General features: G+C 38.6%; 1 protein-coding gene across 7 annotated transcripts in view; it reads left to right on the top strand.

The window, feature by feature from the left end:
* Window positions 1–10,511: 10,511 nt before the first annotated feature.
* The window catches only part of plekha6 (pleckstrin homology domain containing, family A member 6), a 66,009-nt gene continuing 65,395 nt past the window's right edge, over window positions 10,512–11,125 (top strand). For 4 of the 7 annotated variants that reach the window (XR_003297812.2, XR_003297811.2, XM_026344652.2 and 1 more), the window contains exon 1: window positions 10,512–10,636. The gene's annotated coding sequence lies outside the window, so the exon portion shown is untranslated. The remainder of the gene's footprint in view (window positions 10,637–11,125) is intronic. The other 3 variants (XM_026344647.1, XM_026344645.1, XM_026344644.1) reach the window with 2 other exon arrangements.

The raw sequence follows: 11,125 nt of genomic DNA, 5'->3' as shown, positions 1-11,125 counted from the left end.
AGTCTAGTCAGATTTTCAAATATGGACAAATAGCCCCATATAAATACATTTACTAATATCATTTATTATATATATTTTTTCATATTGTAAATATGTTTGACTCTCCTTTTTGCTCAGCATGGTTATTGTGCTCTAAATCTTCCTGATATTTTCTATTCTTAGTGAGTTTATGTAGAGAGAGGAGGTTAAATAATAATAGGCTTCTTTTTTGTGTGTGTAGGCGGGATCTCTGGCTTCTCTCTCTGGGCTTTTCTTTTGTCTCTCTTTCTCCATGTTTGCCTGTGTTGGTATTGGTTTTCCTGTTCAAGGAGGGGTTCCAGCCAGCAGACATGTCTCATTGGCTCACGCATTCTCTCTGTGACTGTAATGAAAAGAGAGATTGAGCAGTGCGGTGACGTCGCCCCCCTCTACCCACTGACTTTTGTCCTCTCTCTGCCTCTTTCTCTCCATGCTTTCATCTTCTCGGCTCTGTGGCTGACGGTGGATGGGTGGTCATGTGATGTTATAATACCCAGGGATTTTCTGCCGGGCATGCTTGGTAGCCTCTCTCCAGCCATCCCTATCTGTGGATAGGTTGTCTGTTCTTGTTCTGCATCCAGCTGCTTGCTCAGTGCCCTTTCCTGGAGGATCTTATGTTAGCTGGTAGTGTCGTTTACTATGGCTCTGACTGAGGGCTGGACGGTGTGTTAGAACTGTCTTGACACACACACACACATAAATACACACACAAACAGATATACTGGAATTCATGTGCATTGGTAAGAGACGGCAGCAGGGACGTGGCAGCATTTGGATATGTCTGGTAAGTGACATGCTTGACTAGTTATCATTGCTGTTGAGCTTATGCAGCTTAGGTCTTATACTATATTGTGTTTAGATTTCCCCTGATAATTATGCATTGCACTCTAAAATATACACTGAATGATTGCTCCAGTTTGTGTGTGTGTGTGCAGGCGTCTGTGTGTGTGCCATGAATAAATGAATCTTTTCACTGCTTCAACCGCTGCTCTAATGAACCCTTTCAGTCTGCTTTGACACCGTTATTTCAATTAGTCAGTTATTGATTAAATGATGATTTGTTTTGGCTGATTTTTGTGCATTGATTATGGATTTTTATGTCTTTTATTTCACATTCTAGAATGTAGGGTAAGGTTATACGATTATTTACTATCTATAGTTTGTTTATTTGTATATATTTCTGCTTCAATGGACAGACAGTAAGCAGAAGGCCACTTCATCAACATTGTCATCATCATCGTCAAGCCAATAGAGAGAAGCTAATGTATGAGAAATATGATCTCTCTAACTAATTCGAGTACAGAGTCAGTCTAGTCTAGAAGTAACAAATGCATGGATTTATTTTTCAGAATAACTCTTAAAGTGATTCTTAAAAATTAGCCCATGCATTTGGATAGCTCTACTTCCCTTTCCACATCTGGACACTCTAGGAACAAGAAGTAGACATCTACTCTGAGAACAAAGTATTCTTCTGGGTAAATATGGAAATATAAGGTCTTAGATATGATGGAGCTGTGCTTTATATGTGAAAAGAAGTGTTTTAAACTCAATTCTGGATTTTACAGGGAGCTAATGGAAAGCTAATGTAGGAGAAATATGATCCCTCTTGCTAATTCTACTCAGAACTCCGGCTGCAGCATTTTGGATTAACTGGAGTCTTTTAAGCAGTTATTGGGACATCCTATTAATAGTGAAATACAATAGTGTAGAATAGAAGTCATAAATGTAGGAACTAGTTTTTCAGCATCACTTTGAGACAGGATGCTCCTAATTTTACCAATATTTCTCAGGTGGGAAAAGGCAGTTCTAAAGATATATTTTATGTATGATGTAAAGGAGATATCCTGGTTAAAGATAAATCAAAGATTCTTTACAGTATTACTTAAGGCCAATGTTATGTCGTCTAAGGTAATAATATGATTACACATAGTGTCTCTGAGGTTTGTCTGAATTTAGGAGGAGAAATTAAAATAGGACATCCAGGCCCTTATGTCTTTTAAACATGCTTGAAGTTTAATTAATGGATTAGTTTCTTCTGGTTTCATAGATACATATAGCTGGTTATCATCTGCATTGCAATGGAAATGTATAGAATCTTTACTAATAATATTGTCTAAGGGGGACATATGTAGAGTGAAAAGAATTGGTCCAAGCACAGAACCTTGTAGATCTCCGTAGCTAACAGTGAAATTGAATTAAATTGTTTGGAATAGAGGAATTTATTACTAATAAAGTATTGCCATATCATCATAAGTGATTTATAGAAGACATGAAAAGATTCTCATGTTTACAAATGTGAGTTGAACTGTAGTACATTCACCAATCAGATAGTTGTAATTACATTACAATTGTGAGATCCAGTGCATGGATATTGAATCATATCAGCTTTAAATGGCATTGGACTGAATCTTGGCAAATTGATCTATGCCACTTTTATGTCAGAAGGAATCATATGAAAAAGATAGATTTTTAACAATTTTGCTCAAATTTAATGCTGGCTGGATTTGATTTAGTCATATTCTACACATAACAGTGTATTTCTGACAATATATAAATATACATTATATCTGAAACTGACTTTGTTAACAATACAGACAGATTAAATTTGGCAAACATGAGCTTCTTTGCATACATGCATACAGTTGTTTTTTTCTTTACCGATTAAGTACAAGTACACAAACACACACATACAGAAACAAACTGAGATTCTCCTGTGAACATGTCTGCCTGTCATTTGGCTGAGTGCTGTGGGGAATGCCACATGGCAGCATTAAGCTAATCCCAGCCAATTCCTCTCCAATCCTCCCAGCAGGGTTGATCAGAGGCAAAGCAGGATGAGAAGCTTTGATTCAAGCCTTCAGCCCCACTGTGTAATTGGTGTGTCGTGTGTGCAGGCATACATCCGTAACTTATGTGTTAATAGGAAGAGTGAAATGATGAAAATGCAACCTGAGAGAGATTTAGAATGGGTCTGTGCGTGTGTGTTTGTATGTGTGTGTATGTGTGTACATGTCTTTATGTGATCGTCTGGACATTTGAAACAGCTCCCAGAGAGCTGTCTGATGGTTTAGACTTGGTTTTCAGGTTAGACTCAGATTTAGGTTAGGGTTAGGAATGAGGCTTAAACATTTAGCTATGATGGTAAAGGTTGGGGGAATAGTTTTTGTGAAGGGAGAGCATCCAAGAAACTGCTTTTTGTGTTAAATACATCTTAAATATACACGGCCATCATAGGTTTGCAAAAAGACTTTTTTATAACAAAATCAAAGGTAGTAGTTTTAGGACATTTTTGAGAGAAAAATAAAAATCTGGCAAAATGACCAACATTATTTAAAAAACAAACAAAAAATGCTTGAGTTGAATATTTAGCTTCCTCAGAGTTTCATAAATGTACTTCTCAGTTAACGCTAAATTAAAGATCCAATTACTACTGTATTTGTAAAGTCTAATTATTAATATAGCAGTAGGTTTTAATTCAGTGTGTTTGTGTTGCACCCAGTGTCCTTATATTGTGTCTGGGGAAACATTTGGTTTGGATTAAGTGTACACTTCAGTGTGTGTGTGTGTGTCACTTTCACTGAATAGAATGAAGCTGTTTATTTAGAACACCGTAACTAATTTACCCTATAACCCTAAACTAATTTACTAAAACCCTAAACACTGTCCTGAAAAGTGTATGTGACATGTTTTGTTTTGTTACCTTGTTGCTTACAGCTACCCAAAACAACACCACACACACACACACACACACACACACACACACACACACCCCAACACACAAGCACACACCCTATCATTGCTACCATGGCAACAGCTATAATAATGCAGCAGCCCTCACGATGGACAAAGGAAATGTGAAGGAGGGGACAAAGGCAGAGAAATGGAGGGGTCCAGTTGATGAGGTGAACAGTGAGGAGATAAATGGGATGGGAGGTAATGTCTAGCGAGGCATAGAATGGGACAGATAAAAAGCAAGAGGGGAATGTGTGGATATATAGGTATAGTTGTGTGCATCACCACATTGTAGATGCTTGTTGTCTATTCAATAGTTCAGCTATGATGATAGCACCACTAGAACACTAGATTGATGTATATATCAGGTGGTATTTTGCACTTATATTCTGTAAAGAATTTTACATTGTCTCAATAACAATTAACAGAGACTGTGCAGTTGCTAGATTTATATGATTTTATCCTTTGTGACAGAGTGAAGAAGGCAGAGCAGGAACACCTTTGTGAGATATGTCTGACTGTTAGGGAGAATATTACTGAACTGGTCTTACTTCTGATTCGCAACCCCCACTGTATCATCTATATCCAAAAATAATTTCAGTATACGTTAATATACAATATTTTGTGCTCTTCCACATTTATTATATAGATGCATTCTGTTTTTACTTACATTTGTTAGGCAGGATTTGCACAGACATTTGCCCTGCATTAAGAGAAGACTGCTGGTGGACATGTACATGTACCAGTGAGACTTCCTTACTTTTGTGAGTAAGGAAGTCAAGGTAGAGGAACAGATTTTGCTTGGTTATTAGAACTCACAGTACAGTAGTTTGTAATACTATATAAAACAACATTTTGTGATCTTACTACTTCACAAAGTAGCTATTAAAATACTATCTACTGTACTGTGAATGTGTGTCAAAATCATATGAGTTGCAGGTGTTCAGCTGTGACAGATGGACACTACTGATACTGGGAAGAATCCTACAAAGAGACAAAGACTATTAACTAGTTAGGGATTGCCCCAAGTGCAAGGTAGGCAACTGGTTTCTTCACCATAACACCCTCCTTGCACATTTCTCATTTCTGGCTCTTTTCCATAATCTAAGCCAACATGTGTGGAAAATACAAAGAATTGTGAAGTAGTGATCAAGGCAGTAAATGTCAAGATCTTCACGAGTATTTTGATAAATCTATCCACGAATTCCATGTGGATCAATGCAAAGTGTTTGTTTCAAACTCCACAAGAAGCAACTAGAACTAGAGATGGATGCTGTACAACACCAATGCTATGGCAAAAGTAAGCCAGGACAACATGTCAGGAGGGAGAGATATTATCATCTCTACACTCTAAGATTTGGTACCAAGCCCCATGAAAAACAACTAATTGTAAGCTAAATAAAGGAGTAGCTGACCTGAGAGATGGTGGCTAAGATGCAAAGCTGAACCCTCTGTGGCTAATTACCAAGAGTCACTAAAATACCTTGTAAAAATCTACTAGTAGAGTTTATTGCAACAGTCCCTACTGCAACAATTACTGAGATCAACCAGGTGATGGGCCACGGCAACAGCGATCTGTGAGATGCTTGGCTAGAGACCTGGCATTAGTCGAGCCCCATTTGGCTTGAGGGAGGAAGCAGTTGAGACCCTGAGTATGGCCTGAAGATGTTCGTCAGTAAGTCTGGACCTGTACTTGGACTTATTGAAGTTCATGGTGGAGAAAAGCTTTTCGCACAAGGATGTGCTCCCAAAAAGGCAGATGGTCCGCTTGAACATCCGGGAAAGCTCAGGGAAGCCGGGGATCAATTCTCTCGATGCAAATAAAAAAACAATGACCCACAAATAACGGTGCGACCCTATAATTGGTCCGGGTTACCGGGGACTGTTATTGCAGATGGACATGTGTCGCTATGTAACTGCACACTACATTAGGCTGCATTGAGTTCCTTACTTTTCTTTTAACCCTTTGATTTATAATGTCCCGCTGGGCAGCAACTTAAAAAAACTTTTTTTGAAGTTTTGTGAACGCAGCGCGCTGGGACGAATGTCCGCATGTGCTTTATAGAGACGAGGCCGCTAGCCAGGCTGAAAACTCTCCATGGCAACGCTGCTGTCACTCATTGAGAAATGTTTCTCTGCTTGGATTAAGCAGCCCCCACCCCCGAGACCAACATACCCCACCATGATTGGTTGGTTCGTTAAGCTCCGCCCCAACACTGTAAAGTGCCAAAAACATCAAACTCCGGGCCGCACTAATATTAAACTTTCATATGAAGGCGGGGGCCACAAATTATCGGGCCGCAAGTTTGAGACCCCTGCTTTAGAGGAAAAAACCAGCAGAACCAGGCTCATGAACCATTTTTCACTAATAGTAATTACTTGTCACTTTAAAAACTGTTCTTTAAAACTGTGGAACTGTGCAATACAACTGGACCATGGTGCAATTGTGTGTGTGATGAGTGTTATATCTTTTTTATTCTTATTCTATTTATTTATTTTTTATTTTTTATTAGATTTTTTTAGATTGTTCCTGTACAATGCACATTCTCTGCTGCTGTAACATTGAAATTTTCCCACTGTGGGACGAATAAAGGTTTATCTTATCTTATCTTATCTTGTCTTATCATATCTTGGCTGCAGCATTTTGGATTAACTGGAGGCTTTTTAAGGATGTATTAGGACGTCCTATTAATAATGAATTACAAAGTCCAGTCTAGAAATAACAAATGCATGGACTAGTTTTTCAGCATCACTTTGGGACAGGATGCTCCTAATTTTAATAATGTTTCTCAGGTGAAAAAGGCAGTTCTAGAGACTTCTTTAAAGATAAAGATTTCTTACAGTATTATTTTAGGCCATATATAAACCATCTTTCCAGGCTAGGCAATATTCATCTAAATTGGTGGAACGCCACCTCCTTTCCAGCTTATGTGATGTCTACAGATTTGTGAATTGTGCCATGGAGCTAGCTTCCTGTAATTCACTAGCTTCTTTTTCAGAGGACCAACAGTATGGAGTATTGTTCCAAGTGAGGCTCTGGTGTTATCAACAGGATAGTCCAATTGTGCTGGAGTAACATTAGAATGACTGTCCTCCTCTGTGTTGGTACATGGCTCTGAAATAATAGATCAGTTCCTTAAATTTGTCAACAGCATTTTCACATAATCATCTACTGTAGTGAATTATTATTATTATTAAGTGAAGTAAAGTTTGGTACTGTAAATTCAAATTTTATTAAAAAATGGTCAGATAAAAGAGGGGTTTGGGGAAAAACTATTAAATGATCAATTTCAACACCGTATGTCAACACAAGATCAAGGATGTGATTAAAACAGTGAGTGGGTTTATTTACAATTTGGGTAAAACCAATGGAGTCTAATAGTGAATTAAATGCAGTGTTGAGGATGAGGTGTTGACGGTACACAATAACAAACATGACTGGTTTGGATCAGAGAGGCTAAGAGGCTTTCAAATTAATTTAAACTATGTTTAGGTCTTAAGTTGATTAATAAACTTGAGTGGAAGATTGAGTAGTAGCATAGAGGAAAGTTAGCCAGCTATCAGAAATGCAGAGAGGTGTGGAGAACAGGAAAAAATTGGTAGAAGTGCCAGGAGCAAAACTCCAGCTTCTAGTAGATAGAGCAGTCACCCGAGACTACAAGTCCAGATAGGCAAACTTGTGCAATGCCTTGACAAGAAAGCATACAGTATAACTCAGTGCCACACACAAGGATCCTGGAATGCTTAGAACTATACAGGAAAATGTACAGGACTCTAATCTACAGGACTCTCATCAAGAACTCAATGGGGCTGCGGAAAACCACCCTAGAGGCCAGCTTCAAACCATAATCTTAATCATATAGTTTTCTCAGATTTGCTAAATATATTTTGATCGAACTCTTGTTCTTGTGCTGTCAAATTTGCAGAGAGACAACGGAGCAGCTAGTCCTACAAATTATAATTAGAACACATTAATTAAAGAGAACATGAGCAATCTGCTTGTGGGCCTACACTGCCATCAACTGTCACACACACACACACACAGAAGATGGTTACTGTAATTATTTTAAATAAGAAAGAACATGTTCATCAATTCAATTTTATTTGTATAGTGCCAAATCACAACAGAAGTTATATTAAGGCAATATACGGTGCATGTTTAAGAGATTTCTTTTATGTATGAAGTAAAGGAGATATCCTGGTCAAAGATGACTAAGAGATTTCTCACAGTGTTGCTTGAAGCCAATACTAAGTCATCAAGGGTGCGGATGTGATTAGACATAGTGTCTCTGCGACTTTCAGGACCAAACAAAATGACCTATGTCTTATCTGAATTTAGGAGAAGGAAATTGGAGGACATCCACGCCTTTATGTCTTTTAAGCATGCTTGTTTGATTAATTGATTAGTTTCTTCTGGTTTCATAGATAATTATAGCTGGGTATCATCTGCATAGCAATGGGAATTGATAGAATGTTTCCTAATAATATTGCCTAAGGGGAACATATATAGAGTGAAAAAGCTGACTTTGTGCATGGAAGACTCATCATTAACATGCACAAACTGGAATCTATCTGATAGATAAGATTTAAACCAGCATACTACTGTTTCTTTAATCCCAATGACATGTTCCAGTCTGTGTCATCATCATTCAGTATCTCTAATCAATAAACTCATGTATGACTCATTTAATGTTTTCTTTGTTTTCAAGTGAACTTTAAGTGTGAGAATGTATGTGAAAATATTCACTTGACACAAAATGCATTCAGTGACCACAGTTACCAAAATACCCTGCAAGACACTATTCTTTTACATCACTTTTCAACAATTTCAACTATAAACTTTATTTAAAAAGGAAGGTTTTAAGCCTAGTTTTAAATGTAGAGAGGGTGCCTCCAGAAACTGAACTGGGAGCTGGTTCCACTGAAGAGGAGCATGATAGCTAAAGGCTCTGTCATCTCTCCCATTCTACATTTGGAAATGCTAGGAACCACAATTATGTGTTGTTTTTGTTTGTTTGTTTTTTGTTTTTTGGTGAGAAAGTTCTTTTGGAGCTGAGATGAACTGTTTAGCTAAAAGTCAAAATGGTGAAGAATCAGAAATGGCAGTGGCCAAGCACAGCAGTGAAAAAGAGGGAATACTGGACTTACATTAATCAGTTGAACACAACCAGCTCCAAGTTAATAAGTGTGTTACTCTTTGTGTTTTTCTATGGCAACTCTATGATATAGGATGACCTGGATGACCGAGAACTTTCACAGATCTGAAGAATATACAGTCTTTTTTTTCCAGTTTTTTCATGTTCCCAAGTGAAAAAGTCCATCCAGCATAAAAGATCTTATAATGTTACAACACACAGGTAAACAGTTTCCTTACATTTTGTAATATTTTTTACTTTCTTACTTCAAAGCTTTATTAGATACACAGTGTATATCAGCGAGACCATAATAATTTTCTGGAGCACAGTTGGTCCTCCAGATGAATCATAATTTGTTCTACAAAACAGTATTATTCTAGCACAGTTCACCCCTTATGTTCCTAGAAATACTGCCATACACATCATTACCATTTCCCTAGAACAACACGCCTACTTACACAAGACAGCAGTTTATCATGTGGCATATCCACCTGGGAGCAGACCCAGAATATACGAACACTGCTCATAGGGGTTTAGGTGTCTGGAGAGTCTGTGTCACAAGTTTCTTTGTGTGTGGCGGAGGCTTGTGTGGACATGTGAGTATGTGAGTAGGATAGAAGATGAATTGAAGCCCTCCTGGCAAGTGCCTCATTCAGTTCTCTACACCTCCTTCTGGCCACATCCAGGAGCTCCTCCCCACACACCTGTGTTTTTCCCCCTGTGACTCAAGCTGAGAAACAAGAACAGCCATAATCATAATTACTTAGAAAAAAGGAGACTGATGGTCTGTTTAATGTGGAGCTGGCGTGTAGGTCAACAGCTGCAAGGGGGCCTTTCAGCCAGAAGGGGGCCACAAACAAACTGTGAAGTAATTACATTTAATTGTGTTTATTTTTATAATTTTAAGACTAGGACAAGAAAAGACTGGGGATTCCTCCTTCCCCCACAATTCCTCAAGTATTGCACACACACACACACACACACACACACACACACACACACACACACACACACACACACACACACACACACACACACAGCTGTATTCAGATTTGCATAAAAATTTACTAGACCAAATATGGCCAAGATTGTACTTTTTTTTTACGTGCTAATTCTGCTGAAGCTCAGTGCTGCTGATATTTCTGTGCACCCTTTGAGTTTCTGCCATCCTAACTCTAAATTGTCTATCATCAAAACGTGGGAAAGAAGACTTTTCTCCTCTTTTTACACTCCACCCATCCAGCCTCAGCTACTTCAAAGGCAATGGAAAAGGCAGTGAGGCAGTGAAAAAAATAAGGAGCAAAGAGGGCCAGTGGTAGAGATGGAGTTCTGATGAAGAGCATAAATAAAAGTGAAGGAAAGAAAACAAAAGAATGGAAAAAATGGATGAAAAGATGAATGTTCTGACTTGCATGTTGAATGAATAAGAGATGAGGCAAAGGAGTGAAAAGGGAGGGAAGCAGGGAGGGAGATGGAGACAGCAGTGAGGGGGACAAGGAGGGGTGTGATTGTTTCTGGAGCTTTAGAGGTTTCAAATTTCTCTCTTTCGATTTTCTGGTCACATGCAGATTGAATCTCTTCCTTCTTTTGCTCTCTCTCTTATTTTCTCCAGACCAGTGGGACTTTTTGCAGACCAGCCCGTTACAGCCAAGTCCCAGCATGTTGTAGGCGTCTGCTACCAGAAAGATTGGAGTTGAGAAAGTAATAAAGAAGAGAAGGGACGAAAGTGAAGGGAGGGACAGTGAAACAAGGTAAGCACAGATGCACGTGTTATTTATTTGAAAGGCTGACAGGAAGAGGGGGGAAGAAAGATGGGGGGAGCTCTAGTTTCTGCTTTCTTTGTGTTTTCTTTCTGGTATGTATGTGTCTTTGTTGATGCATATTTGTGTGTGTGAATGGAGCTGAAGCCAGACCCACTGCTGATGTGAAGGACTAAATCAAGCCATGTTTGTGGGGTGTGACCACAGGATAGAAACTGTGTGTGTGTCACTCACAAAGTACTCTGCACTCATCACAGTGCAGTGTTTACATCCAGGCAGAGAAACACCATAGAAGAAACTTCAAGTCAGTCTTGATGAGCACATAGCTTGCAGGTTATGGATTGTTAAGGGACCTGCAGTTCTCATGTTTGATTGACACCCTAATCTTGGAAGGATTTATGGTAACCATAGTGTTCATGTATGGGGTATCCAAAGTCTTGAAAGATGTTTTGTAACGTCAATGCAAAATAATCTTACTGG

Source organism: Anabas testudineus, chromosome 5 (assembly GCF_900324465.2).
Source record: "Anabas testudineus chromosome 5, fAnaTes1.2, whole genome shotgun sequence".
Taxonomy (NCBI): domain Eukaryota; kingdom Metazoa; phylum Chordata; class Actinopteri; order Anabantiformes; family Anabantidae; genus Anabas; species Anabas testudineus.
This window is presented reverse-complemented; position numbering and strand designations above follow the sequence as displayed.